Below are 24,482 nucleotides of genomic sequence, written 5' to 3' on the forward strand. Positions count from 1 at the left end.
GTCATGGCTATTTGCCAATAGCCTGACATCAGATCAAATGTACTGAGGTACTTGGCTGCACCAGTTTATCCACCAGTTCCTCTGTCCTTGGTAAAGGATGGGCATCAGTTTTGGTGACTGCATTTAGAGCTCTATAGTCCACACAGAATCTCAACTACTTGGATCCTGCTTTTGGTACTAGAACAACTGGACTAGACCATGGATTTGTAGATGGCTCTATAACCCCGAGATCAAACATCTTGTTCACCTCCTCCTTTATGTGGTTTCTTACATGGTCTGACATTCTGTAACCTCTGCTTTTTACAGGTAAACAGTCACTAGTGAGAATCTCATGCTGGCCCTAAGGGGTCAAGCCGGGTGATAGTGAAAACAGGGAGGCAAACTGATTTAACAGAAACTTGCACTCCTACTGTTGTTCAGATGTCAGATTAGAAGAGAGATTAACTCCTTCTATTTTCTCATCTAAAGATTGTCCTCCGAGTAGGTCAGGTAGAGGTTCACTCCCCTCCTCCTCTTGAGTTGAAGCTAGAAGCAAAGCTCCCACTTCTGGTCTCAAGACATATGCCTTCAAACGGTTGTGTGAAAGACTCTGGGAGCCTTCTTAGGTCTGCCTAAGTCCACCAGATAGTTCACCTCTCCAGGTTTTCCCACAACCTTGAAGGGTCCTATCCACTTGTCCTGCAAGGCACTCTGCCTTGCTGGCACCATAACTAGTACAAGCTGGTCTTGAGCGAACTCAACCATGTTGGCCTTGTGGTCATGCCAATGTTTGACCAGAGCCTGACCTGCTTTCAAGTTATCACTAGCTTCTGCCATCATGTGTGACATTCTCCTCCGGAGACCTATCACATAGTCAGTTACTCTGACTGGCTTGGGGGAAGGAGCACTCTCCAACCCCTCCTTAATCAGGTCCAAAGGATCTCTGATTGGATGACCATAGAGAAGTTCAAAGGGACTTTATCCAACTCCCTCCTGAGGGACTTCTCTATAAGCAAAGAGAAGGCATGGCAGTAGAAGGTCCCACTTTCTTTTAAGGGGTTCCTCTAAAGCACCGATCATGCTATTCATAGTATGATTAAACCTCTCTACCAGTCCATTGGTTTGTGGATGGTAGGCTATAGAGAACTTGTAAGTGACACCACAGTTTTTTCACATTGCTTGCATGTAGTGGGAGATAAAATTGGATCCCCTGTTGGATATCACTTCCTTAGGAAACCCTACTCTGGTAAAAATACCAAGTAGAGCCTTATCCACAGCTGTAACAGTTCTCATAGGTATCGCCTCAGGATATCTAGTAGCATGGTCTACTACAACCAGGATAAACCTGTTTCCTGGAGATGTGGGAGGGTCAAGGTGACCAACAATGTCAATGCCCACCCTCTCAAAAGGAACTCCCACCACTGGGAGAGGCACCAATGGTGCCACATTCTTGGTTCCACTCTTGCCAGAGGTTTGGCAAGTGTGACAGCTCCTACAGAATCTGTCAACTTCTGCACCCATCTTAGGCCAGTAGAAGTACAAAGAGAGCCTTTCCTTGGTCTTTTTGAAGCTCAGATGACTGGCCAAAGGTATCTCATGGGCCAACTGTAGGAACTGGAGTCTTTTTTCTAGGGGCACAAGTCGTTTGCAGTCCCCAGGGATAGATTCAGTCGGTTCACTGTAGAAGAGGCCATCTTCCCAGTGCAACCTATGCTTTGCAGCCTCTTGCCCATCAAGCTGAGCAGCTGCCTGTTGTGGAAGACCTTCAAGAGTAGGACACTCTATTTGTCCTCTGCTCAAGTCTGCCCTGTTAGGTTCACCTTCTGCCAGTAAAGACTGCAGCTCAGGATGGTCAACAGGATCCAGATCTCCAACTAGAGTAAGGTCCTCTTCCAGATCTGACTCTTCAGAAGCTGGATCAACCACACAGGGTTGTACCTCACACTCAGCCTCAGCTGGTGGAAGAGTCACAGGTGTGACTGTTGACAATCCTGGGGATGTCCTAGTTGGTAGCACAGGGGTGCTATCTGCTTTCTTCTTGGGGGTCTTAGGTTTCCCCCTTGACTCCTTCATTTTGCAAATAGCAGTTAGTAAGTCCTGTGGACTTGGGGTGATAGTTCCTCTATCAATGCCCCTGGAGAGCCTCTCAAGGTCCTCTCCCATGCAGGCCTAGTGAGCTCCTGTTTCCTTTTACTGGAGGCCTTGGGGTACTAGACACAACTCCAAGGGTTTTCAGGTCATTACCCAACAGGACTCTCCCGGGCACTTCACTCTGCACACTAAAAGGTATCTTGGCAGTCATGTCATTGCACTGGATTAGAGCTGGTAACTGGGGAAGCATTTGCATAGGGCCTCAAACTAACTTGGTTAGGTGTTTGTGGGCCTTAGCAACATCCTCTACCTTGAAAAACTATTCATCAACCACAGTTATGCTGGCTCCAGTGTCTCTGATGGCAGGGGTCTCCTGGCCATTCACAAGAACACTATCTTTATAATACTCTTTAGTATTATCTGGGATGGAATTATAGACATCTAAATTCTGTTGTTCCCACAAACCCAGGGACACTAAAGAAACACTAGCTGAGACTCTCATGGATTCATCAGCAAGTAGGTGAAAGTTTCCACTTGCCATAGGTACTTCTTCCTCTGGGGAGAAGGCTAAGGAGACAGTGTGGACCCCTGATGGTTTACCCTTGCATCTCAGATCCCCTTTCACATGGTCAGTTGAGAGTTTAGCAGGTAGCACTATTCTTCTCAGGTCCCTGCCATACCCTCCACCCCGGGAAGCAGCCAGCAATTCAAACTGAGAGAACCCTGTCAATTTAACTTTTTTCATTGGTCCCTCCTTCTGTCACAGACTCTCAGGTTCTTACTAGGTACTCGATACCAATCTCACTACCCACCACTTGTAGTTCAGTATAGAGAGTCAGGCAGGCAGGCTGTCCAGTTGGACCTAAGTGATTTCACAGCACGTGTTCACAAGGCAGGAAAATGCCACCTCCTGTCATCCAGCACACAGCTCTCAGGGGGGGCATCAGCAGGACACAACACACACATGGTGTGGGTCGCCCAAAACTGAACAGGGGTTTAAGGATTGCTCTGCTTTTTTTTTTTGAAAATCATATTTTATTACATTTTGCATGTGTTATAACATCACAGAGCATATTTAAAGATAAGATAACAAAAGAACCAATTATAACACGTCCCCCCCGGACCCTCTCCCGCTATCCCTCCCCCCCCACCTCCAGTTCAAGTTCTCATTCCCTGCTTTCTTAACGGGTTCTTGAAGAGCATAGCGGTGTTGTCATGATGTGTTAGTTAGCACGCCAAAGTAATGAGCCAAGTTTCAGAAAGTTCACAATCGAGTCAATTGGCAGCCGACTATCTTCCCCGGGAGAGGGGCCCCCGGGCAGAGTGTATCATATTTATCAAAGGAGGGCAGCCATGTCTCTTCAATGTTTGACTTAGCCTCGTCAAGTAGATGTGCAAGGAATTCCATATCGTAGATGGCCTGCACTTTGGTGACCCATGCTGTGTCCCCCGGCATTCCGGGGATTTTCCATTTCTACACCAGACAGCACCTGGCTGCCACCAGCATATTCTGTAGCATATGGTCCTGGGTGTCCTCATGGCCATCTCCGGAGTCTATTCCGAAGAGGAGAAGCCAGGGGCAAGAAGTATGTTCAACCCCGTCAACCCCATTAATCCAAGTTAACACCTCTCCCCAATATTTTTGGACCACTGGGCACCCCCACCACATATGAATATAGTCCCCCCTCACTGGGCCTCATTACGACCCTGGCGGTAAGGGGTTAACGCCAGCGTTAGCTGCGCCGACCCCTTACCGCCAATTACGAGTTCCCCTAGCGCCATGGAGGTTTTAACACCCGATTTTAGCGGGTGTTAAAATCCATGGCGAGGGACCATGGAGTTAATTACGCCACCGTAATTTACGGTGGCGTAATTAACGCCTTCCCCACTCCCATAATGCCCTATGGGGCAAAAATGGGAATGGGGAAGGGTAAATGGGGATTGGGGACTTACCGCCCCGCCAAGGTCGGAATGGGGCGGTAAGTCCGCCAACCACCATGGCGTAAACATAGTTTACGCCATGGTGGTAAAGTCACGGCCCAGGCGGTAACTTACCGCCTGGGTCGTAATGAGGCCCACTGTCTTGCATTTCCAGCAGTGTGGATCATATGCCGGCCTCATTCTAGCAATCCTCTGTGGGGGTAGTGCCATTGATGTAGAACTTTGAGTGCTTGGTGGCAATATTGGAGTGAGGCCGTGGATCTATTGGCCCGCCTGCACATTTCTGTCCATCTTTCATCAATGATTTCCTCTCCCAAGTCCCTTACCCATTGCGTGCATGCCGGTGGTGGGTCTCTTGGGACGGAAAACAGGAGGAGTTTATAGAGGCGAGATATTATCCCCTTAGAGACCCTGGCGGAGAGGAGAAGTTTTTCAAAGTCTGTAAGGTCCCTCCTGAGGGTATCCTCCCATGATGGTTCAGTGAGGACTCCCTTAAGTTGGAGATAACGGAAGGGAGACAGGGTACCTATTCCCAGGGCTTCCTCCAGATCGCTCAGAGGTAGGAACGTGCCCCCCACCCAGAGGTGGCCGGTCCTGCTAAGGCCGGCTTCGAACCACTTTTGGTATGCCACTGGCTTTGCTATCTTAGCTAAGAAGGGGAGGCCCAGATGCAGCTCAGTGGGGAGGGCCAGGTCCTGAGCCAGCGATAGTAACCCCCCTCTTTCCACAGGGGCCACAGTACCCTCAAGACTGGGTGGTTCAGGACACTCCTAGGGATGTTTTTCCTAGGGACCCAGAGCCATTCTTCCACTGTGACAGGCGCGAGAACCCTATTGTCCATGGCCACCCATTGTTTTTCTGTACCGGGGGTAAAGTGGTCGGGCAAGATCCTCAGCTGGGAGGCCCTGTGATATGTTTCCAAGTCGGGGTATCCTACCCCGCCGTCGTCCTTCAATCTGGTTAGTACCTCGTAAGAGATCCTATGTGTTTTGCCCAACCAGAGGAAGTTGAGAAGGACTCGCTTAGTTTCCGTGAAGATTGTTGTGGGGATCAGCACCGGGAGCATTTGGAAGAGAAATAGGAACTTGGGGAGAACAACCATTTTTTTAAGATTAAGGCGTGCCATCCAGGAGAGACCCGACACTGCCCACCTTTCCACATATTTTCTGATTGCTGCCCAAGAGGGGGGGAAGTTGGCCGAGTATAAGTGTTCGGGGTTACGTGTCACCTGGACCCCCAGATACCAAAATCCCTCCTCCCGTGAAGCAAAGGGGAGCCCTTTCACATAGGCTACCTCCGAGTCTGATAGGTTTCCCCCTGTGAATCCACTGACTTCTCAAGGTTGACCTTGTAGCCTGACAGTTCCCCGTAACGTGAGAGACCCTGTAGCATCCTGGAGACCGTCTGGGACGGCGTCGTAAAGTAGAGCAGTGCATTGACTGCGAAAAGGCAGATTTTGCAATGTGTATCTCCTATCTGTACCCCCCTGATGGCCTCATCGTTGCGGACCGAGATCGCCCATGGTTCCATTACAAGTGCGTAAATTACCGGGGACAGTGGGCAACCCTGTCGTGTGCCGTGCTCGAGGGGGAATACTCTTGACTCCGTTCCATTCGTTACTACTCTGGCGGTGTAACGCTTACCTTAAGTCTGCGGGGGCACACACTAGGAACTACTTCAATGGCCTTTTCTTAGCTAGCAATGTTTATTCATCTACAGTTTCTTCTGTGAAGGTAACCTATATGATACACAAAAATATCCCTTAGAGTGAGTGTGAACTACCCTAGAAAGCAGCTACTTAAATTTCTAGCTGGATTGCAAATCCCTTTTTCACAATTGTCTTACCTAATTATTTTTTGGGGGTAAACTCTCCATCCTGCATCTGTGCAGGGGCTCTGAGTCCTGAAGAATGCAATGCTTATGATGGCTACTAGCGAGGAGAGCTCAAAACAGCACTAGCGATATGTGGGGAAAAAATGCTATTGCTACAGGGACTATGACAATGCAGCTAAGGATCAGAATATGCCTCAGAACCTAGTGGAAAAAATCCATCTATACTAGCCCTAATTGGCTATGACTAGGAATGCCTAAGGGAAAAAATGAGGGAACTGCAACTGCCTTCAGAACGTGTATTAGTGTGACAAACAATTCCAGGGTAAAACAGTTGAGCTAAAGTGAAATTGAAATTCTAACTGCTGCCTAATGTTTCCTCAAAAGATTCGCCGAGTGTAAGTGCTAGAAAAGGAACACAAGCTATGTGAATGGGAAAAGGTGCTTCTTCTAACTGAGGCGCGTGTAATCAACAAAGAAAATAAGGGAAGGCCAGCACCCGGCAACTGTGAAAATAAACGCTTCACACAGCGCTTGTAAATTCCATTCACCGAACAAACGCTTCAATATGCAACGGTGAAGGAAGCTCAATCACCAGGAAACAGCACATGAAAACGCCTCACAACATGTCAGTAGAAACCATGTGGAAAAATATCAGCCGTAAATATATTTACACTTATGTACACAAAAAAAAAGCGATACTTGCGGTGACGTGAACTGCTGCTGCTATCACTTAGAAACTGAAGGTGTTTGACAGCAACACTTGAAGTAAGACTTCTGACAGGAACGGGGAGCACTGACAGAACCACATGCCGTAACTGACAACAATTATAATTAATAGTCTGCTCAGTCACCGGACCAGGAAAACTACGGTGCGCTCCAGCTAGGAATACTACTGTGGCCTGGAAACATTAAACGAACTATATCCACTAATGTGACAGAAGTCCTAGGCATTGGTAAGCGTCCCTTGTGAAAGATGAGACGGGAAGCCCGGAATGCTCGAGGGGAGGGGCTTAAGTAGAGGCTGTGCTTGAACACCTAGACCTGCAAGGAAACCCTCATGAAGCTAACTTGGCGGCCATATTGTGCTATGAGGAAGTCACCATTGAACCCTATTTACCAACAGCGTTGTTTGCCCACCAACCAGGAATAATAAGCTGATGGCCTGATTCTTTTAGGGGCTACTTTTGGCATCTTCTTAGAGATCATGACAGTATTCCCCCCCCAAGCGCCCCCCTAAATGAGACCCCGTCCCACTGGGCTTATTAGGATTATTCTGATGGAAGACTATTATTAATCTTGGGGCATGTATATTCGCTACAGGTTCCCAAGATCTATCCTGTGGCCCATAACCTTTCCAATCCATTAAATAGTACAACTTCCTACGAACCATCTTAGAGTCCATGATAGCCTTGACCTCAAATTCAGGTTGATCTTCTTCCACCATGACTGGAGCTGGAGCCTCTTGGAATCGAGTTTCTGGACAGACTGTCTTCAACAAAGAAACATGGAACACAGGATGGATTTTCATAGTCCTAGGAAGTATCAATTTCATGGCCACTGGGTTGATGACCTTTTCGATGGTGAAGGGTCCCAGAAATCTTGGAAGGAATTTCCGAGCTCCTCTCAAGGCCAGATTCTTGGTAGCTAACCACACAGAGTCTCCTACCTTGTACTCTGGGGAGTCTCTTCGCTTGTGATCGGCAAACTTCATCTGAGAATCCTTGGCCAAGGTCAACTGTTCTTTAGCTTTGACTATGGCGGTAGCAATATTATCATGTAAGGTCTTGACAGCTGGCATCTCCAATGACTCTGGCGGATCATAGACTGAGGTTCGGGGATGCCGACCATATAAGGTGAAAAATTGACTCAATCCAGTGGACGAATGCACAGAATTATTGTAGGCGTATTCCGTTTGCCCATCAGTTTGAGGATGGTGGCTGGCGGACAAACGAACATCGATCTTCGCCATCTTGCAACATTCTTTCCAAAACTTGGAGACAAATTGACTTCCCCTGTCAGATACCACAATAGTAGGGAAACCATGTAAGTTTCCTATATTCCCCAGGAAGGTCTTCGCTAGAATTGATGCTGAAGGCAAACCTCTTAAGGCTATGAAATGTGCCATTTTAGAAAATAGACCACCACTACTAGAATGGTATCAAAACCATCACTTTTCGGCAAGTCGGTAATGAAATCCAAGGAGAGAGTATGGCAAGGAGTGGGTGGTACATCCAGAGGTTGGAGGAAACCGGCCGGTTTCATTTTCTGGGATTTGTTTTGAGCACAATTTCCACAGGTTTTGATGAATCGTACTACGTCCTTTCGCCAAATAGGCCACCAATAGAATCTCTGCACCTTTTCCAAGGTTTTGGTGACTTCCGGATGACCTTCCATCATAGTACCATGGTAATCTGCGATTACTTGTTCTTGTAACTCTTGCGTGGGCAAAAATAATCGTCCTTGATAAAATGGCAATCCGTCCAGGACCTCACATTGTTCCCTTTTGGTCTCCCATTCCTGCAATTCAGCTTTGCTCATGCTGGTCTTGACCTTGTTTCTCAGTTCCTCAAACAAGGAATCAGTGGCATTCACTACTCCAAGCATCTTTTCCCCAGAAATGATTTCCACTGGGGTGGTGGCTACAAATGCCTCGTCCCCTTTTCTAATTCTAGAAAGGGCATCAGCTTTCCCATTTCGAATTCCTGGCCGGAAGGTGATGATGAAGTCATATTCGGCAAAAAAAAGAGCCCATCTCAATTGTCTGGATGACTGTGCCTTAGCTGAGCGCAAATACTGTAAATTTCTATGGTCGGTGAAAATGGTCACAGTGTGTCTTGCTCCCAATAGATGATGTCTCCATTCCTTCAAGGCACACTTTATAGCCAACAACTTTTTGTCGGTGATTGTGTAATTTAGCTCGGCTGCAGAGAATTTCTTCAACCAAAAGGCCACTGGGTGTAACTCTTGAGATTCCGGGTTGCGCTAGGACAGTACCGCCCCCATGGCCAAGTTGGATGCATTGGTTTCCACCACAAAGGGTAGATCTGGTCTCGGATGTTGCAAAACTGGGGCCACTGTAAATCTTTCCTTTAGTTTTTGAAAGGCTTCATCCGCCTCTTTTGTCCAGATAAAGGTCTTGTTCTTTCGAAGTAAGGACGTGATGGGATGAACTAGCCGGGAGAAGTCTGACACGAACCACCGATAGAAATTTGCGAAGCCCAAGAAACTTTGAACTCCTTTTACCGATGCTGGTGCTGGCCAAGACAGGATTGCCTCAACCTTCCTGTTGTCCATCTTCACTCCTTGGGATGACAATATGAAACCCAAAAATTCAACCTCCGGGACATGAAAATGACATTTCTCCAACTTCACATAGAGCGAGTTTTCTCTGAGTATTTGTAGTACAGATGTTACATGCTTAACATGCTCTAAGGGATTGGCTGAAAAAATAAGGATGTCATCCACATAAACCACCACACAGATGTCAAGGAGTTCACAGAATATGTCATTCATGAAACACTTGAAGGCTGCTGGTGCATTACACAACCCAAAGGGGATGACTTGGTACTCGAAAAGTCCATAACGCGTGCAAACTGCCAACTTCCATTCGTCTCCCTCTTTAATACGAATCAGATGATAAGCACCACGAAGCTCAAGCTTAGTGAAGATTTGTGCCCTTTTAACTTGATCCAGCAAAGTAGATATGAGGGGAAGAGCATAACGATTTTTCACAGTGATCTGATTCAAGGCTGGATAATCAATACAAGTTCTTAATTCTCCTTCTTTTTTTGGCACGAAGAACAAGGGCGATGCAGCTGGAGACTTGCACGGTCTGATGAACCCGTTTGCCAGCTACTGGTCAAGATATGTCTTCAGATGGGTGTTTCCTTTTCAGTTAGTGCGTATATACGATTGCAAGGTAGCTGAGCACCAGGAACAAGATCTATCTGGCAGTCATAGGGTCTGTGAGGGGGTACGATTTCTGCTTGTTTCTCCTCCTGGAATACTTCCTGGATTTTTTTATATTCAGGGGGTAAAGAACCAATAAACCCTAGAGTGGTTTCTGTAGTTTGCTTGGGCTGCTCTTTTTCCGCAGAACCTTCCACATTACTGCATGTCCTTTCACATTCCACTGCAAAGGTCAAGGTTCGGGAACACCAGTCTATGATAGGATTATGTTTTTCCAACCAGGGTACTCCTAGAATGATCTGAAACTGTGGTGCCCGAATAAGGTCAAAGGTGATCTCTTCCGTGTGTCCCTCCTGGCAAAGCATAATTAGATTGTCAGTGCACTGTGTTACAGGGCCTGACACCAATGGCGTGCCATCCACCCCAGAAACATTCTCGGCTACAGACTTTTCCAGCAAGGGAAGTTCCAACTTGCTAGCCAGGTGTTGATCCATATAGTTGCCAATAGCCCCACAATCAATGTATGCATTCAAAGCAAATTTCTTAGTGGGATGCTCCGGACTAAATAGGATGAGTGGAAACACAAAGTGTGAGGTCACAGAAACCTTCTTCACACTCGACAAGCTGACCTCTACACCTGTCGGGCACTTGAGTTTTCCGGAACCTGGTCCTTCTTGTCCTGGTTGACACTTCCCAACGGCCTCCTGGAAGGCTTCACTGGACAATCCTTCAGAAAATGGCCTGCTTTGCCGCAATAAAGACATAACTGTTGTTGACAATGCTTGTCTCGTTCCGCCTGTGAGATGGGACCTCGTATACCTCCCAGCTGCATGGGTTCAGAATGAGTTTCCATTGCCGATCTTCCTATGGATTCTTTTGGGCGAACAAAATATGTTTTACTCTCAGGACGTGCACGGTCGGTTCTACGATCCTGTAGACGATGGTCTAACTGGATGGTTAGGTCAATGAATTCCGAGATTCCTTCTGGCGGGTTCACCACCTGTGCTAAGACGTCCTTCAACTCACTTTGCAACCCTCGATAAAATAAGGTTGTTCGTTTCTCAGATGGCCAATTGGTTACAGCTACCAACCTATTAAAGATGGCCACATAAGACAACAGTTCTTGATTCCCTTGCCGAAGTGATAACAACTCGTTATCTAAAGCTTGTCCTTGAGTGTGGCGAGCAAATAGCCAAATTCCTGAAAATTCCTCAGCACCGGATCGTCTCTATTGACTAGGGGTATAGACCAGTCTGCTGCATAACCACCCAGATAGGATAATACAAAGGCCACCTTGGATTGGTCATTTGGTAATACTCCAGGTCTGCACAAAAAATGGAGTCTACATTGATTTAAAAACACAGCGAACTTTTTTGGATCTCCGGTAAATCTCTCTGGAGGAGCTAAGGCAATACTCCCAGGAACAATCACTTGGACCGGAACAGTTGGCACTGCAGGGGCTGATTCCTGTGAATTACTGGCAGGCAAAGGAATCTGACCAGCTTGGGCCTGTAGAAGCTGGCGAGCAATTTCCTCGGTCCTATCTCTATTAACTACCAGCTCCCTTCTCAGGGCACTGGTCTCTGATCTTGCTGCAATGTCCTCAGCTGTAAGTTCTCCCAACAATTGAGCTAGCTGATCTACCTCAGGGGTTCCTATGGTGTCCAGGCAGAGTGTATTCAGCACGGCTTCGCGTTCTGTAACGCTTACCTTAACTCTGCGGGGGCACACACTAGGAACTACTTCAATGGCCTTTTCTTAGCTAGCGATGTTTATTCATCTACAGTTTTTTTCTGTGAAGGTAACCTATGTGATACACAAAAATATCCCTTAGAGTGAGTGTGAACTACCCTAGAAAGCAGCTACTGTAATTTCTAGCTGGATTACAAATCCCTTTTTCACAATTGTCTTACCTAATTATTTTTTGGGGGTAAGCTCTCCATCCTGCATCTGTGCAGGGGCTCTGAGTCCTGAAGAATGCAATGCTAATGATGGCTACTAGCGAGGAGAGCTCAAAACAGCACTAGCGATATGTGGGAAAAAAAATGCTTTTGCTACAGGGACTATGACAATGCAGCTAAGGATCAGAATATGCCTCAGAACCTAGTGGAAAAAATCCATCTATACTAGCCCTAATTGGCTATGACTACGAATGCCTAAGGGAAAAAATGAGGGAACTGCAACTGCCTTCAGAACGTATATTAGTGTGACAAACAATTCCAGGGTAAAACAGTTGAGCTAAAGTGAAATTGAAATTCTAACTGCTGCCTAATGTTTCCTCAAAAGATTTGCCGAGTGTAAGCGCTAGAAAAGGAACACAAGCTATGTGAATGGGAAAAGGTGCTTCTTCTAACTGAGGTGCGTGTAATCAACAAAGAAAATAAGGGAAGGCGAGCCACCCGGCAACTGTGAAAATAAACGCTTCACACAGCGCTTGTAAATTCCATTCACTGAACAAACGCCTCAATATGCAACGGTGAAGGAAGCTCAATCACCAGGAAACAGCACACGAAAACGCCTCACAACACGTCAGTAGAAACCATGTGGAAAAATATCAGCCGTAAATATATTTACACTTATGTACACAAAAAAAAGCGATACTTGCGGTGACGTGAACTGCTGCTGCTATCACTTAGAAACGGAAGTTGTTTGACAGCAACACTTGAAGTAAGACTTCTGACAGGAACGGAGAGCACTGACAGAACCACATGCCGTAACTGACAACAATTATAATTAATAGTCTGCTCAGTCACCGGACCAGGAAAACTATGGTGCGCTTCAACTAGGAATACTACTGTGGCCTGGAAACATTAAACAAACTATATCCACGAATGTGACAGAAGTCCTAGGCATTGGTAAGCGTCCCTTGTGAAAGATGAGATGCGAAGCCCGGAATGCTCGAGGGGAGGGGCTTAAGTAGAGACTGTGCTTGAACACCTAGACCTGCAAGGAAACCCTCATGAAGCTAACTTGGCGGCCATATTGCGCTATGAGGAAGTTACCATTGAACCATATTTACCAACAGCGTTGTTTGCCCACCAACCAGGAATAATAAGCTGATGGCCTGATTCTTTTAGGGGCTACTGTTGGCATCTTCTTAGTGATCATGACAGGCGGAGGGAGAGGAGTAAAGAGCGGACATCCAGCCAAGCCACCTCAGGCCCATGCCCATAGTCGTGAAAACCTCCCCCATGAAAGCCCAACTGACCCCGTCGAAGGCTTTCTCCGTGTCAAGGGCCAGTAGGAGTGCGCCCTCATCCTGAACCACCATGGAGGTGAGCACATGGAGAGTCTTCCGCATGTTATCAGAGCCCTGTCTATTTAGGACGAAGCCCGCTTGGTCGGGGTGTATCAAGTGAGGAAGGCAGTGTTCCAATCTGGAGGCCAGGAGGCCAAGATTCTTGCAAATATCTTGGCGTCCAAGTTTAAGAGCGTGATAGGTCTATAGGACCCACACTCCATCTGGTCCTTGCCGGGTTTAGGTATGACGGTGATGAGGGCCTGTAGGAACGTCAGCCGAATTGAATCTCGGCTTCTGATTTGGTTAAATAATTTAGCTAATGACTTTAGCAGGACAGATTGGGTCTGCTTATAGAAGTCCGCCGTATAGCCGCCCCCCGGTGCCTTGCCTGCTTTCAGTCTCTTGATACGCCCTCCACCTCCTCCTCCAATATCTCCCCCTCCAGGGCCTCTAGCTCCGCTTCTGACAACTTGGGCAGAGGGTGTTCGGCCAGGTAGGAACGGATATCGTCTAGCGATTTGCCTGCCTGTCTGGAGTAGAGCTTGCTATAGTAGTCGGCAAAACATTCCACAATTTCCTCCCGGCCTCTATGAATCCCGCCTGCCCTATCCCTGAGGTGAGCAACTCCTCTCTTAGCTCTACAGCCCCGGGTTCTTTGCGCCAGGAGGGTCCCGACTCTATCTCCCCGTTCGTAATACCTTTGCTTAGTGTATTGCATTTTCTTGATCACTTCCCCTATAAGGACCGTGTGGAGTTCCTGTCTTTTGCCTTGCGTCTCCTCCAGTAGAGCCCCACGGTCCTCCCCTGGAAGGCCCAGCCTAGCTCGCAGCCCGGCCAACTCCGCACTGATTTTTTTTCAATTAGGCCTCTTTCCCATTTACGCCTTGAACCTTCTGCGATAAGGAGGCCCCTAAAGGTGGCTTTTGCATCCTCCCATACCATAGACATATCGGTCTCCCCAGTGTCATTTGTCTCAAAATAGGCCAACATTTCTTTCCTCATGAAGTCCCGAAATACTGGGTCCCTGAGGAGCATGTCGTTGCATCGCCATCGGGAAGATCTTGGGGAGACGGGCAGAGACCAGTTGGCTATGATAGTTCATGGTCGGACCATGTAATGGCTTCTACCTTCGGTTGTTCCACCACCCCGTATTCCTCCTCGGAGATCAGCAAAAGATCCTTTCTAGTGTAGGTGCAGTGCGGAGGTGAGAAAAAGGTGTACCCGCCCTTGCCTGGATGTGTTTTGCGCCAAACGTCTACCCAATAGTCTTCCCTCAGAAGGGTTTGCAAGGTCAGGTTGTCTTTGGAAATCCCCTTGGGTGCCCCCCCTTCGCGGACCACCAGTCCAGACGGGGGTCCGATATCAGGTTGAAGTCCCCTCCCAATATCATGGCGCCCTCTGCCCATTCGTCCATGAGGTTACAAATCTGGGTAAGGAAACGTATTTGTCTTGTGTTGGGTGCGTATAGGATGGCCTGGGTGATGCGCTCTCCCTCATAGGTTCCCTTAATACCTAAGAATCGGCCCCCAAAGCCCCTCTTGGTTTCTACTCCAGTGAGACGAAACGTCTTGCCAAGGAGAATGCCCACCCCTTCCTTTTTTGAACTCCTATGGGAGGCCCAGTAATTATTACCGATCTCTTTCCCCTTTATTTTCGACTGTTTTCCTTGCCTATAGTGTGTTTCCTGTAGGAAAAGGACTGTCAGGCGTTGTTTACGGAACATATTACTTGTAAGGGACCTTTTGTTTTGGGAGTTGAGGCCCTTGACATTTAGCATGCCTATCTTCCCTTCAATCATTTTCCTCTGTCATTGCGTGCTCTGTGAACCCCTCGGATTGTCCGCTACCTAGAACCCGTTGCAAGATTAGTGTCCATGACTTGAGCTGGATTTCCCCCTTCCGCTGAATCCTGTCAAAAGCTCGATCCCCCCTCCGCTCCCCCTTATCCGTCTTGTGGGGCGTTCGCCGCCTGCTCCCCAGGAGGGGTTTAAGCGAGCAATGAACCACCAGAGTCGCTACCCCGGCCCCGGGAAAAATAATTTCGAATATAACACCTTGTGTCATGTCTTTCTTCACTACGTGCCAGCCCTCTAGCGCTGGTGGTGGGGATCCAGTGGTGGTGTCCCCTCCCTCATTTACCCTCCAACCCTGGCGTATGGTCAACAAGTCTCAACACTCTTGGAGCATGTCTCCGTGCGGGGTCGCGTGCCACCAACAGATCTCTACGGAGAATCGCAGTGTCACACCATGGAACCAGAAAACAGCCTCAAAGGTGGGCAACATTTCAACTCTGACCTGGGTCATTTGAACAAAGAACTCCCCGCAAACCATGGGAAAAAAAAAAACATACTGTGCCCAGCGAGGTCTTCGGGATTATGAGGACTTTGGAAGGACCTGTATCGGTCCTTGGCATGGAGAATAACCCTTGAGTGCCGTGCGTGTGCTCATGTGGGGCCCCCCCGATCTGTAGAGGGGTGTCTGGTCTTCCGGTATTTGCGTTCACCTTTCATTTTCAGCTTCCCCTGAGAGGGGTCAGGGCCCCAAGGGGCATGACCACCATCTCTGTGGGTTCCACTTTGGTCTCCAGATGATCCCGTTTGGTCGCCCGTAAGGTCATCTGTGGCCCTCTGAATGTCCGTTTCCATGGCTAGTTGGTATCTCTGGCCCTGCCATTCGAACGCCAGATAGAATGGACGACCCCAGCGATATTGCACTCCTTTTTCTTGTAGCCATCTGGTGATGGGGCCGCATTTCTTTCTCATCTGGAGTGTGAGGGCAGAGAGATCTTGGTATATTGTCACTCTGGAGTTGCCGTGTTGAATGTCACGCAAAGTTCTAGCCCTCTCCAGCACCATAGCTTTGTCTCTATAGTAATGAAATCTTGCTAGGACCGAGCTTGGGCTCCTGCCTCCGCCGCCAGCCCAGTGAACCCTATTGAGGAGAAGAGTTTCACCTGAGTCGGATCCCAGGACAATTCGGATGATGTCTTGGACTTTGCTTTCCAGTCCCACCGGGGTCTCTCCTTCGGTCTCCTTGAGGCCAAAAATTCTCAAGTTGTTCCTCCTCTCCCGGTTTTCCATATCATCGGCCTTGAGCCGGAGATCTTCCTCACGGTTCCTTGAATTTGACATCCATTTGCATTTCGAGGAGGTCTGTTGATACTTGATTATTCACTACCCCTTCCATTCGGTCTTCTAATGTAGAGACCTTGGCCGTGAGGTCAGCAAGTTTGGCCCCCATGCCTGTCCTCATGCCTCTAATCTCCTCAAGGATCATTTGAATGTTACACTGCATGGCGCTCATGTCTGGGGGCTGTGTGGTGGTGGGGCCGGTTTCCATTGTGGGGTGTCCTGGGGTGAACTGGTATTTCGCTAGAGTTTCCCTCCAAGTCATGGGGTGCCAGTCGCCTTGGGATGCCGGGAACTCTTGGGATGTCTTCTGGGAGGGCCCCGGGGTCCCGGACCGCCTGCACGGGCGAGCCCTCGAGCCCTCGTAGATATATTTCAGATGGTGGAGCTGTACGCTAGGGTCTGAGCTCCAGTCTCTGATGCACCACCGCAAATTCGCCAGGAGCGCAGCCTCCCTCGGTCCGGCCTTACGTCGCTGGGGTGCACTGGACCACTATGGAGCTCCTCCCAGAGGGTCCAGCCGGGCCTTAGCAGGTAGCTGTAGGTGCTGGACTAGAGGCTACGCCACCCGGAGGTGGGTCCGACCTTAATTACCTCCTTGTGTACCCTCAATGTGGTAGGCCCCCTGTACTGAAGTAGTGATCACAAGAGGATGCTGGTGGGAGTGTGGATTCTGGGGGAGCCCCCTGAGTGGGGGGTGGTGCTATTTTTTACCTGGGGCAGCTACCACGTGGTGATCTTGTGAGGCAGCGCCCGTGCCGCGGGGCAGAGGGCAGCTGATACGCGGGGGCCCCAATATGGTTCTGCAGCGCAATGTGGAGCAAGAACCACGAGGCCCAACAACCGGACCCCTTCAGGTGGAGCCCATCCAGGCAGAGGTGCAGGCTGAGATGTGGAGGGGGCCCAGGCACGCTCCCACGATGGCCCGGGCCTGTTCCCAGCGTTTGCGCGGGCTCCTCTGCCCGCTGTTATTACCCCCAGGAAGTCAAGCTAGGTGGGCCCCGCTGTGGTAGTGGCGGCAGTGTTTTGTGGAGGTGAGGGCCGCCAAGGCGGGCCTCCGCTATCCGTGTGGCAGTGGGCAAGTCACAGCGTGTCAAAGTGCAGTTGGCGAGCAGGGGCCCCAAAATGGCTTAACAGTGCGATGCGGAGTGGGAGCCACGAGGCCCAGTGACCAGACCCCTTCCAGGGTAACCGGCCAGGCAGATGGGCAGGCTGAGAGGTGGGGGGGCCCAGGTGCACTCCCGCGATGGCCCGAGCCTGACCCCGGTGTCCATGTGGGCTCCTCTGTTGGCCGTCACCACCCCCAGGGAGTCATGTATGGCGTACTCTTCTGTGGTGGCGACGGTGGTGCTTCGCGGGGGTGAGGGCCACCGAGGCGGGCCTCCGCTGTCTTTATGGCGGCGGTGGACCTACGTGAATGGGCACGTCAGAACGGTGAGCCCCGGGCGCAATCCCGCGTCGGCCCGGGCCAAATCATGTTGATGGTACCTGAGTCGGTGGGGGGGCCGCAGCTCACCGGGTGTTTCGTGCGGCAGGGCACCACTGTCGCTGCTCTCGCCCGAGCCCACGCCGCAGGCGGGCGTGTGCCACTTATCTCCTGGAGTGGGGGGGGGCTGCTGGAAAGCAGTGGAGATCCTCGGTGGCCCGCCCAGCCCCGCAGTGTTATGCCGGGCAGCTTTCCTTCCGCGGGCGAGCGCAGGCAGAGGGCCCAGCTCCTCCTCCTTCAGCGTGGCCTTCCAGCACACGGGTCTCGTCGTGGAGCTTCCACGAGAGTGCTTGGGGGAGGGGGAGGGCCGCTTTCCAAACTCAGGTAGCAGTGGAACAGAGGCACCCCCGGATTCCACATAACCTCCCTCGTGTTCCTCAAAGGTTTCCCTTCACGAATTCTGCTGGGAGTCGACACTCATAGACCGTTGAGGCAAGTCTTGTGGCTTGTTTCCCGAGGTCGTGTGGGGAGCTTAAAGATCAGGCAGCCATCTTGCCTGCGCTCCCTGGTGGCCTCCGATTGCTCTGCTTTTAATGTGACCTTCTTCTTCTTCTTCTTCTTCTTCTTCTTCTTCTTCTTCTTCTTCTTCTTCTTCTTCTTCTTCTTCTTCTTTCTATTGAGTGCTGACCTTGCTTCGAGAAGTAACAAGAGCGTTTTACAGAGGTATACAACAATACAGATACCTAATGCAGTGCTTTACAGAGGTAACAATAGAACAGATATACAGGGGGGCGTTGGATAGAGAGGGGCACAGAGGAGGGGTTACAGCTGCACTGGGTGGTGGGGAGCAGAGGGGGCGGCCTCTAGCAAGTCAGGTGGCACGAGGGGCGATGTGATTGCCTAGGTGTTGAGGTGTTGACATCACCATCACTTCCCAAAAGACCCGATCCACTTTTGTTTTGTGACAATACCTGCACTTCTCGGCAGGTGAGCAGTCGTTAATATTTCGGATTTGTGTGGGGGTGCATGTTGCACGGTGTGTGTTCTTATGTGCTATTGTGTGAGAGAAACCCGCTCTGCTTTCCTTGTTGCACCTTTCCCATGTGTGAGTGACATTTCAACCGCTGAAAAATGTGCTGTATGTTTTGTGCGTTGGTGAAGCTCATAGTACTGCTGCCCGCGCTGCAGCTGTGCTGTGTTAAAGAACTTGACCTGTTGCTGCCATGCTGTTTGGACTTTTTTTTACTGTGAACTTTGGTTTCTGGAGTTGTTTGTGTGGCCTTGCAATCCTACGATCATTATTTCTGAGCCTACCTGATAATCGATCAACTTTACACACATCATTCCACTCCCAGACTCATCCATCTACCGACCCAAGACCCATGGACACCTCCACCAACTCGCACACCTGCTGATGAACCCACCTACTCCTCACCACAGCACATCTACACACACATTCAACCACCTACTCATTCTTCCATTCATCCATTCTTACCCTCAACCGTCCACTAACCTGTCAAATTGTTATCTTAAAAAAAAAAATAGAGCTAGAAGCTTTGAATGCTTGTTTGTGGTGACAGAGGTATACTAACATCAAACAGGCAACACATACTCACTAGGCAGCAGGCTGACTCATATTTACACACAGTAACAACTGGTCGAAACTGACATCATGTATGTCGATTAAGAGTACAGTGTACAGTGCCACATTTGATTCAAACATAACCTGTTCCAAGCATACTTAAAGGCTTGATTATAATAATTATTAGTACCCGCGAGGGCGCAATCAGAATGAAAGAGCCAGTCTGATTGGCCCTCGCCGAGTCATTACCAGGCCGGAATCCCTCTGTCAGGATTCCACGGCCTTTGTCCCCGGTGGGGGGCGTGGCAGCCCCTCAGCCAATGAGGATGCTCGAAGCGGGGCCATCTCCACTCCGAGCCTCCCCACGGCTGAGAGGCTTCCTCCCCCCCTGCCAGGGACAGAAGTAAGGCATTTTGTTCCCCTCCCCTTTCCTCCCTCCTCCCACCTCCCTGCCCTCTCCACCCCACTTACCTTCTATGCCTTGGTCCCCGGCGGAGGGCGATAACAGCCTCCTGCTGTGTGAGGACTCGGAGCGGGGCCACATGGCTGGAGGCTTCCATCGTCCACCGCCGGGGACCCAGGTATATTTTTTTTCTCCGTTTTTTCCCCTTCCCCTCCCAACCGCACTTACCTTCTTTTTCCAGCGCGCTCGCTCCTGATGGCCACTCCGTTTTCCCTTATCGTGGCCATTTTCTTTGTCGCTTTTAGTGCCCCAGTCACACAGTTTTTAAGGGCCGGGGTACTAATAGCTATATGCCCCAAGCGGCGGGGGCATTACTGACTCTGGTAATGCCCCGGGGCCTTTGTTAAGGCCCTCGCCACTCGGGGCATATTGCTTTATAATTGTTCTTTTATAACACCCTTAGTACCGGAGACCAGTTTCTAAGCGCGAGACCATGATTCGAACCTGCGTTGATGTGTTGTCTTGCATCCAAGACAAACGGGTTGCCCCCAACCTATCCTCCCGGCCCTCACGATTTGTGTTTTACTGGAATTAAAATCAAAGGCAGCCACTGATGGTAACACTGACAAAGCAGCCAAGAAGGGAACACAAATGGGAGTTGTATTAGTTATTGGAAATGGGGAACGGGATGTTTAAAAGAGAAAAGGTGAAGGACACATGTGGAGGAATAAGGCGAAGCTAAAGCATTGAATAGGGTGCCCTGCCAGGATTCTGCATCTGGGAGAGGGACCAGGAAGGTTTACAGGGGGGCCACATCATTAAATGTTTTCAAATACCTAACATTGTGACTGATACGTTTATCTGCTCATTGTTAACTAAGGTTACATGCTTATATTACTCTCTTGTCCCTCTTCCTCGACCCTGTCTAAACAATATTCGGCATGTTATCTCCAAAAGCCTTCTGCCAAGCAGAATCCTTTAAGTCACAATTTAAATTGATCTTCTGAAGAGGCCAATCCACACCTGAGACTACATGCTGTGCAACACTCACCCTAGCTTCTCCTGCTTATGTGTCTCTGGCTTCGTTGGTGCAATGACTATGATAAGTATGCACCCCACCTCGTTGCAGCCTACGGTAGCCGCTGCAGAGGACAGCAGTGCAGTCCGATGCCCTGGTGCAAATATTGGGGCAAATATTTGAGTTTGGAATTCCATGAAAGAGCTGCATGTGCACACTAGCATTGAATGCCGGGCATTCATGGACACAGCCACTTTATTTCCCTGCCAATTTGAAATTAGCCACTGATAGATGATATGATAGTTTACTTATATAGCGCCGATACACAATGTGTTTCAAAGCGCTTCAAGGCAAGGGAGGGAACAAGGGAAAATACAATAACATTCTTACAGGCCACAAAATTCTTACGGCCCATGAACAACAAGATGTGAAATTAACTATTGTTCTCGGCCTGGCGCCATTTCAGATAGTGCAAGAGCTACGACACAGATAGGAAGGAAATGGGAAACAGACAGGCGACTACCGTACTCGGCTTGACAACATTTCTGTAGAACCGTAATATTACAAGAGGTGAGGGAGAGTTATTATACTACTAAAAAAGCCAGATCATTATACCACTAATTCCGGGAACTATTTTCCAATATCCTTGTCACCTTATTTATATAGACCTCTAGACGGAGATGTCCCATTCAGATCTCGTTTTATCTTCATCAGAATAACAGTTTGTCTTGTGTGCAATCAGGCGTTCACTCAGGCCATTGCACAAAAACTGCCCTATTGGTTGTGCCTGACTCTGTTCTTCATGCCCATCACCAAAAACCTTCCTCTATTCTATTTCCTCAACAAGGCCGAAACATGTTTGGGGATGCGTGTGGTCTCATGCAGAAGGGATGTGACCAAGCAGTTCAGGCTGGACTGTCACTTTTGGGATGGGACCAAGCATGATTTGCATATGGTCTCTCCCCTTCTGTAATGGCTTGGCAGGTAAAGAATGATGGTCTGGAGGGTTACCCAGAGCAATGCCAGAGGTTAGGATTCATTCAAAACCTTGCAGTCATCACCTCTTTCATTTTGTGTAATTCTTTGCAAAGTAATGAAATTACCTGAGTATTTTAGAAAATGCCTGTCAAATGGACGATTCCCTGGCCATTTCATGATGAGCCCAGCAATTGGGTGAGTATCTCATCATTTGATGACAATGACCTAGCAAGACATGCCATGGGAAACCCTGGTGATGGTGTATCTGGATGCTTGATGGAAATCCACCACAAATGGGGTGAGTTTCTAGGCATTTGAGTCAAACCACTGCAAAGTGGTGATTAGTTGGGTTTTTGTGTGGAAATCCAATGCAGAGAGGTCCCTGCCAATATGTTGTCCCTCCTTGAAAAAAGAGCATTTAAATTAATATTATCCGACTATGAATTGAGCGTGGTCTTAGCTTCGGGAAGCAACAATGCACTTTACAGTCATGGGGGAAGAAGAAGGTTAGGGAGAAGAGCATGAACAAGGGACTAGGGATGTAACCACAGGGGAGGGAGGGCAATTGCGAGCAATGGGTCTACATGTAACTAGGTGAGGAAGCAGTGGGGATCCAATCACCCAGTCTCAGGTATGCTGGGGAGTGCATGATGTTAGGGAGAAACTATTCCTTCAAGAGGAGGGTCTTGAGCTCCTTCCTGAACTGTAGAAGTGAGGGGGCGAGTTGGATGTTGATGGGGAGGAGGTTGGTTGGTGATGGTCCTGGAAAATGTGGTTAGTACCTGGTTATTTGATGGTGAGCATTAGTAATGAAGTGACTACCAGGGCATTTCATATGAAACAGGGGCTCGGGAAGAGTATCTGGTAATTTGGCCACTTTACCTCTGAATGGGGTTTGATTACCTGGTAATTCCATGACTACCTGTGCAAGTAGTGAATACCTGGTCACTTGATGACAAGGCATCAACATGGGTGTATACACTGCCAATTTTGGGCAATCCCTAGCAATGAAGTGACTACCTGGGCATTTGAAGGCGTTCCTTGGCACGTGGTGACTACCTGAGTATTTGATGCCAATTCCTGGTAACAAAGTGAGTACTTGGACATTGAAAGACAATCCCTGGGAATTAGACAATAAATAACCATTTGATGATGATCCCTGGCAATGGTTTGAGAACGTGGGAATTTTTTGACAGTCCCGGGCAGTGGGATGAGTATCTCTGCATTTGTGGACAATCCCTGTCAATGGGATGAGTAGCTGGGCATTTGATGGCAATCTAAGGCTATCGGATGAGTGCCTGGTCACTTGATGACATTCTCTAGAAATGGGGTGAGTATGCTGGCACCTAATGGCTGTCTCTGCTAAGTGGTTGATTTCTTACGTATTGGATGTCAGTCTCTAGCAAGCGCTGATTTCAGGGACGTCATTTACGGGTTGCCAGGGGTTGTACTTGCGACCCATGAGGTCTCCTTGCTACGCCTGTAGTCTCCCTGGCTACCCCTAAAAAATACATATTTTTTAAACATTTTTTTTTTTTTTTTTACAAATTGAAGCTCCTTGGCTGTAGCCAATGCCATGTGCCTCTTTCTTTCTAGAGTGGCTGGCTTTCTTGTTCAGGCTTCTTAAAAAAAGGGGGTTCCATAAGTATAACACTTTGAGTAGGGACCCTAAATAAGAAAGAATATTTATGACAAATAATTTGTTTTTCTGGAATTCTAAACAATAATTGCTAGACTCATTAAAGGTTTATTTCCGGAACACTACAGGAGGTTAGTCACTCGTTTAGTTTGTTCTTAAACACCTCAAATTCAAAATGCAGACAAAATTCTCCAAAAAGCATTTAGAGTAGAATAAGCATCCATTCGGACTATGTATTTTGCTTTTCGCAAGTTGTAGTTACAGCATGTTTTTTTCTGCCGATACATATGGTGATCGATTCTTGTACGAAATGTATATCACTTTACAGTGATATTCTAACCATATTGCTCATAGTATACTTAGAAACAATGCTATGTGATGCCACTTCCTGTTTTATCAAGGGGTAAACGGTTGTGTTCCATCGCTTCCCATGACTTCACTTCAGGGTGGGTCAAATTACATCACTTCCTGTGATGTCGCAGACGTCAAAAGTCATGTGATTTCTCTTCTGCTACCCCTGGCATTTTGGTGAAATAACGTCCCTGACTGATTTATTGGGTATAGTGCTAATTTTTTAAAATGTATTTAGGAATAATGAAAGGCTGTTACCTTTCTCCAACCCCTCACCACCTTGCGGTCTGTGAACCTCCGACCTTCATGTTACACACAGATGTCTATTGCAGGCACATTAAAGTACTGAACTATGCCAATCAAGTAACTCAGTGAGTTTACTAGTTGCTGTTGAGATCAAAGGTCAAAGAATCCTGTCAAGGTCTTCTCAATGCTTCGTCCTTCTAAGTTTCACTTATGACGTGGGTTGGGTGTAGTTGACATTACATTGGCATACAGTAAAGACAGGCTCCATCATAGCTTAGATCTTTCTTTTCTTTACTGTCCTGTCTTCTCGTGTATCAAATGCATTTTAAGCTCTTTTTTTCTGGACTATAAAAACTCGGTTTTGTTTATGGGAGTCTGTTGCTTCTGAAAGGCTTGTAGAGTTGAGACAGAGCCAGTCACATGCCAGTAATCTGGACATTTCCCCCCCGCTCAATTGGCTTTCAGTCACACACCAACCTGTTAGTCATCCATTTTTACAAAATGAGAAAGTATTGACAATACATTGGTCCACGCCTATGTGGATGAAAGAGAAGTAAGCAAGGAACGTTACGCACCGATAAGAACAGTACGTAAAGGTTAAAGTTAATTGCAAAACAATTTGAAAGACATGTTAAAATTGGAAGCAATGAGGAAGACTAAGACATGAAACATGAAATAAGTACACATCGGGATTGACTGGGAAAAAGGAATACGTTGT

This window comes from Ambystoma mexicanum, chromosome 3q (genome assembly GCF_040938575.1).
Source record: "Ambystoma mexicanum isolate Mex_15411 chromosome 3q, UKY_AmexF1_1, whole genome shotgun sequence".
Classification (NCBI taxonomy): domain Eukaryota; kingdom Metazoa; phylum Chordata; class Amphibia; order Caudata; family Ambystomatidae; genus Ambystoma; species Ambystoma mexicanum.